Source organism: Cibotium barometz, chromosome 40 (assembly GCF_041138505.1).
Source record: "Cibotium barometz isolate CiBa-2024 chromosome 40, ASM4113850v1, whole genome shotgun sequence".
Lineage (NCBI taxonomy): Eukaryota > Viridiplantae > Streptophyta > Polypodiopsida > Cyatheales > Cibotiaceae > Cibotium > Cibotium barometz.
Window position 1 is genome coordinate 12850254 of NC_141085.1, and position 6859 is coordinate 12857112.

Here is a 6859-nt window from a genome sequence, read left to right on the forward strand (position 1 = left end):
CCACTTGAGACACTCCAAGATCGCCCACTAGAATGATGTGCCTCAGTGGATAGAAAATCAGGTACAAGTCCACTACCAAGCAGACAGGCAGCTACGATCCTTTCGTGTCTCCTCTCGATGCAGAGAAACTTATTCCAGAGTCTCGTGAAGGGAGGCTATGTGGTTTTACATAGGAGGTTTCCTTGACTCATGCACATGCTTAGGTCTCCAATAGTGCTCTCTCTCTCTCTCTCTCTCTCTCTCTCTTTTTCTTCCTCTTTCTTTTCTTCTCCATGTTCTATAGCAAGCGTTGGAGTCAATGTTCAGGAAAGGTGTGGCTCAAATTCACCTTCCGCCGATTGAAATTCAAAATAGTCAGCCAGATTTGCGGTATTTGGAGTGACATCGTTCATACTCTTTTGGCCACCTAGGCTTGTATACAGGGATCTTCTAGATCTGCACAAACAAAATGCAGCATATTTTTCCAATGAGGTGATACCCTAAGTGGTGAAGGTGTTTGCCTAGGACCAAGAGGTTTTGGGTTCAAAACCCCACAAGGTGCTTCCTCGGCGGTATCACCTATGAGCGGATAAAATGTGCTTATGGGCAGATAAAATGTGCCTATGGGCGGTGAAAAATGGTAACTAGGGGATGATCTTGGGCCTACGGCTAGTTGGAAAAAAAAGCGTAGCAGATTTATGAGAGTGGAACCATGGTATTTTTTCCTCCACTCTTACGGGGGTTTTATGGCAGCCTAGTGCCCCCACGATTGGTTGAGACCTTCCTACCTTTTGGTTTGAGATCTCCCTTTGTATGATTTTATTTTATTAAGTCTTTTTTGGGGGAAAAAAAACAAAATAGTCAATTGGCATCTTCCCTAATAGGAAATGAACTGGTTGATAGAAGTGTAAAATTTTAAAAAAGTATGACTATTTTCCTCATATTTCCGGCTTGGTGAAAAATGAAGAGGAAATCTGTATGTTTCCTAAAAAAAGGTTTCGTGAACACTGGTTGGAGTCCTAATGACATCTTGAAATTGGATTACAGATTCTCTTGGGCTCAGGAAAGAATGGATGCATCCTTTCTTCCAGGTTTGTTTATAAATTCTCTTTCACCTTTTGTGCCCACTACTGTTGTAGTGCAATGTGAACCTAGATGGAGGCATTGTTTTGCAAGCATGTGGGATATGTTTTGGTCACCCTCATAGCTCCCCATGCTTTTTCTTTGTGTTACAGGCATGTGGATGGTGTTTTCAATTTTGAGTGCCCTCTCCTTTATCACTCTTGTGGCCACTTTTGAACCATTACTACCACACTCTCTCAACAACCCCCTACCTGAAGGATGATAAATCATTTTCCAAGCCTAATTTTTACAGGTAAACAAAGATTTTTGATAATATTACTAGTATTTGTCAATTCTCATTGTCGGAATGGCAGACACTCAAGGGTGTTTGGCATGGCCTTCTTGTAAGTAAAGGACATAAGATTGTAATCACAAACACAAACATATACTTGGATGGCATAGAAAATTTAATACCAAAATATCTTCAAAAGCTAAATGCTTTGAATATGCACTTAATATGCATGGCTCGGCTAGTCTTTAGAGGCCCTTATTGTCAAGTGGGTGAGATCTCTCCTTTTCACTATTGCCCTAACATGGTGGCATTAACCTTGAGAGTCTTGTGCACTCTAGTGATTAAGGAAAGTTGGGGGCAGGTGCATATAGATATAAGGTCACATGAAAGTTGTGATTGAAGGTGAAGAGTTAATAAGTATGTATACTTGATGTTTGTTTGGTGTTTTTGTGTATGCTAATGACTACTCAACCTCCTATCATGTGTGAGTCTTTCAAACTGCACACACATCCTTTTTGGTGCTTGAGGGAGGCTGCACTTGAGAGAAGATTAGAAGTGGGTGGCCGTTTGGGTTTGGGCAAGAAAAGAAATGCTTAATGTTTTTTTTTGGTTGATTTTTTTTTCTTTTCTTTTGGCTTCTTGCCTTCCTAGTGCAATGCAATGCATGAACAAGAAAAATGTGACTTTCAACACTTCAATCCACGAGTTTTTATAGTGTCCTAATCACCTAGGTCAATAAATATCTCAACTAAATGCAATGAAATCCAATCCTTTTGGGAAATTTCCATCCAGTCCTTTGTTTCTCAAAAAACAGTATCACTCTGGACTCTCTATTGAGACCCACTAGTCAGCAACAACGAGATCCAGTAACAGATTACAATAATCATTTCGTCCATCATACATACCTTCCATGACATACGCATGGGTGTCTTAGGCATCACGAGCCCGTGCATCGCCTGGTTAGAACTCTCCATGATCCTCCTTAGGTGTCCTGGCATCGTACCGGAAGCACACCATTTTCAACCATACCAAGGTTGGTCAAGACCTGGGCAGGCTTTGCCATGTGAGCCGTCCCTTTGAACACTCCCCGCCAGTTGTTGCAACCAAACTTCCCTTAGAAAAACATATACCAAATGCTCCCTCCACCATTCTGGCGTAAGACAGTCCTTTAAGAAAACAAGGTTTCTATGCAAGTTCTCAGTTTGATTTTCTTTTGAATACAATGAGCATTTCTTGAATCAGTATCCCCAAAACTTCTTGATCGACATTCCGAATTTCATACCAGAATTCTTCAAATTCTATAACCTTGATCCACAGATCAATTCGAAGGGTCTCAAACTTAGCTTCAGATTTGGTGGGAGTTTTGAGTGTATTTTTCTAAACTGGTCACATCTTCTTTCCTCGAAACTGACAAAAGAGTTTGGTCTTGGTCATAGTCTGATTCAAGGTTCGATTTGGATAAGATTTTTGCTGAACTATCTTTCTCGAAAAGGTTTGATAATTTAGTTTCTATTTTATCGAATTTCTTTCTTTGAATATACACTTAACTGATTTCTAAATGAGTTACGAATTCCAATGAGGAATAAATTAATCATTTATATGAATATTTTGATCTCAATAGATTTCGTGAATTTTCTTTTTACAAACCGTGTGAATATAAGACGATAGAAATTTTTCTCTTAGAGTATTTAATTATTCATTTATCAAATACTCATAGACTTTAAACATAGAATTTAAGAGGATTCTAATTTTGATATTAAATTTCTTTATATATCTATTTATGCAAAAAATCAACTACAATGGAAATAACACTTTTATATATATATATAAATCTTTTTATGCATAAAATCGATTTTAATAGGAATAATATTTTTAAAATAAAAAGAATTTCTTTATGTATCTATTTATGCATAAAAATGAATTTTTATACGAATAATGCTTTTATAATAAAAATTTTTCTTTATGCAGATTCTTTCTATGTATAAAAATCAATTTTAATAAGAAGAACACTTTTGTAATAAAAATAATTCTTTTATGCATCTTTCTATCCATAAAAATCAAATTTAATGAGAATAACACTTTTACAATAAAATATTTTCTTTTATGCATCTTTCTCTGCATAAAAATCAAATTTAATAAGAATAACACTTTTATAATAAAAAAATTTCTTTATGCATCTTTTTATGCATAAAAATTAAATTTAATGAGAATAACACTTTTATAATAAAAGAATTTTCATTATGCATCTTTTTATGCATAAAAATTAAATTTAATAAGAATAATACTTGTATAAAAATTAAATTTTTATTATGCATCTTTTTATGCATAAAAATTAAATTTAATAAGTAACACTTTTATAATAATAAAAATTCTTTTATGCATCTTTCTATGCAAAAAAATTAAATTTAATGAGAATAATACTTTTATAATAAAATAATTTTCATTATGCATCTTTCTATGCATAGAAATTAAATTTAATAAGAATAACACTTTTATAATAAAAAATTTTTATTATGTATCTTTTTATGCATAGAAATTAAATTTAATAATTAATATCAGTGATATCCATGCATATTCATAGGTGAATATGTACATGGAGTAATTAGAATATTTTTTTTAGATGCAAAAATGGTAGGAATTACTCTTTTGGAATAACATAAAAAGAAACTTTTTTTTTCACAAAATTTTGAAAAATTTTGTCATAATCTCCTTTGTATGGCTGATCATTTCTCATTTTTATCATTCTATTTTTAACTTAAATTAACCCAAATTAGATTCATAGAACTCTAATCTACACAATTTTTTAAATTCAAGAGAGTAAACAATAAGAAGAGTTTAATTAATCTCTTAGTTAATCTTTCTAGGATGATTGAGAAAGGTTGGAATGTAAAGAAGAGAAGGGGATGGCCTTTTCATCAAGGCATAGCATTTGAATTTAATTCAATCAAATACAAAACATAAAAATCAAGAAAATCATAGATTTAAAATTTAATTCAATCAAATACAAAACATAAAAATCAAGAAAATCATAGATTTAAAATTTGTTGATAAGTACGAAAATAAGCTTACATGAAGCTTGTAAGCTCTCCTTTGGCTTGAGGGATTGAGGGTTCTACTCTTGTTTGAAGCAAGCGTGGCCACCAATTCACTTTGGAGAGGATTAGGCAAAAAACAATTGAATTATTAAGAAATTCAATGTAGATGGCTCAGGACAGGAGTAGAGTAACAGTGCGTACACACCATTAATTTCTTACAAAGGAGGAGGCTTCTATATATAGGAAAAAGTGAGCCTCAAACCAAGCAAATTGATTTTAGAATTTTTCAGATGAGTTTAGTCAAATTTTGACTATTTTTTGGTCAGTTCAGCTTACTTTTTGGATCTAGTTTTGAAACAAGAGAGAGGAGAGATGAACATATCTCATTTTAAAAATTGGGGGTAATGATGAGAAAAAGGCACCTACTTCATGAGAGGAGATCTCCACTCTGAGGTGTCAAAATTTAATTTTTTAATTATTTTCTTTGGTCCGTAGTCCACTTTTCATCTTATGTGAGAATTTACTCATTTTTGGGGGAGTTTTCTTTTTATTCTTCAATTTATCTCCTCCTTATATTTGGATTAATCTTATTGGTCCATAAGAACCTTAATCCAAAAATTTAAGAAAATCTGGACCCTTAAGCTAAGGTCTTTTGTGCACATTATGATTTATTTCTAATGCACCTTAGGAATTTCTTTTTGAACTTCTATTTCGAAAAAATTTATTTTAATAAGAAGGGATATTTTTTCATCTAAAGATATCTAAAAATAGAATTATCTCTCTCTAGAATATTTTCTCTCTCTAGGTCAAAACAGGTAGAAACAAGATCTTTTATTATTCTGAAAAGGGGATTGATTATAGGGGAAGAAATTGGACATCTTGAGGGGCTGGGGAGGAATCTTACAAGTTCGATCGGGATTAGTTTGGTTAGTTAAGGCTCTTGACTACGATAGAATAGATTTTTCTCGGTGAAATCGCCTATGTCTACTGGGCGAGGGAACTTTTTCTGGATTTGGTTTTGGAAGAACTAAGGGATCAGTTTCTTGTCCGGATATCCGTAGACGAGGTTTCGAGTGGGAGACTCTACCCTGTGCAAGAAGTGCTACTTTCGGTTTGCCAGAATTCGTTGCGCGAAGGGGGCAGGGATCTTTCAAGTCTGGTAATGCAATCTTGTAATAGCCGGGCATGACATCTGAGAGGCATCTTGTAACTGTAGACTCAGGAGAATAGAAGTAGGAGGAAGGAAGAGGCAAGCTGTGTATCTTTTGTATCTGAATCGGAAAGAGAAACACGTTGTCTGTGCGTCACTTATGTTGTAGGAGTGTCATAGTGAGAGAGAGAGAGAGAGAGAGAGAGAGAGAGAGAGAGAGAGAGAGAGAAAGAGAGTGTTGCTCACAGCATCTTCTATGTAGAACAATAGTGTGAGGCTTAGGATGAACCCGTGGGCACTAGGCATTGATGGATCCTCAACTGGATTGATTCCATCTTGCCAGCAGAAGTAGGCCGGACTGACCATCGACACTTTGGCGATCCTACTGGGGAAGTGGAAATGCTCGGAGAAACACAGGAGGCTCTCTATTCACCCCCTCACTGTGCAATTTTGGCGCAAGCTTTGGATGGACAGGAAGAAGCACTTGCACAAACCCTTACAAGATAACTCCTGATCAACAACCTGTAGCAACAACTACCCGAGCAGCCCGCTCCGCTCGGGCTAGGCAACGTGCAACCTTTGTGTCCAATGGCCAATCAGGGAGGCAACCACAAGTATCCGATATATAAGGGCAAGAAGTCTGAGGACTCTGACATGTATGTCACAAAGTTTTGAAGTAGTGTGGAGGGTGAACCATCCTCAGGGGAATGTAGCTGATGAAAGAAAGAGGGATCAATTCCAAGCTACATTCGGGGACATTGCAACAGAATCGCTGTCCTAGTATGCACACGACCATTTCACCACATTCCAAGAACTAAAAGAAGAATTCCTCAGGAGGTTCCGAACAATCAACTGGCGGACTGGTTTCTGCATGGCCTACACAAGAAAATCAAACCAACCATGGCTGCAAACAACAGACATTGCATTACAAGGGCTTGATGGACTAGTTGAGGCAGCCAAAAGGGCAAAGAGGAACATGGGATTAGAAAAGAAGTCCAAGAAGAAAAAGAACAAAAAGAATAATTTGTCAGACAACGATTCAAGTAGTGAGTCAGACGACACAGAGGAATCAGATAATGAGCCAGGTTCTAAGGAGGAATCCAAGCACAGTAAGAAAAGCAAACAAAAAGGCAAGAGGGACGAGGTGGATGCCCTGGCCAAGAGGGTTGCTGAAAAGTTGGCTGCGGGCTCGAGCAAACACTCCGGCATGTTAGACTACAGACCTGGTGTGTTCTATCCGATCTGCAAAAATGAGGGGCATTTGAAAGAAGAATGCAAGATGCAGCCAACATGTGCCATCTGTCAGACTTTCACGCATCTGATAGAGAATTGCAGATATAA

At 36.3% G+C, this 6859-nt stretch overlaps 1 long non-coding RNA gene across 1 annotated transcript; it reads left to right on the top strand.

Annotated features, from left to right (window-relative positions):
- Positions 1-368: 368 nt before the first annotated feature.
- Positions 369-1537, top strand: LOC147615221 (uncharacterized). The gene is made up of 2 exons (XR_015262709.1): positions 369-1070; positions 1215-1537. It is a non-coding gene; the product is annotated as an uncharacterized LOC147615221 (long non-coding RNA).
- The last annotated feature ends 5322 nt before the right edge of the window (positions 1538-6859 follow it).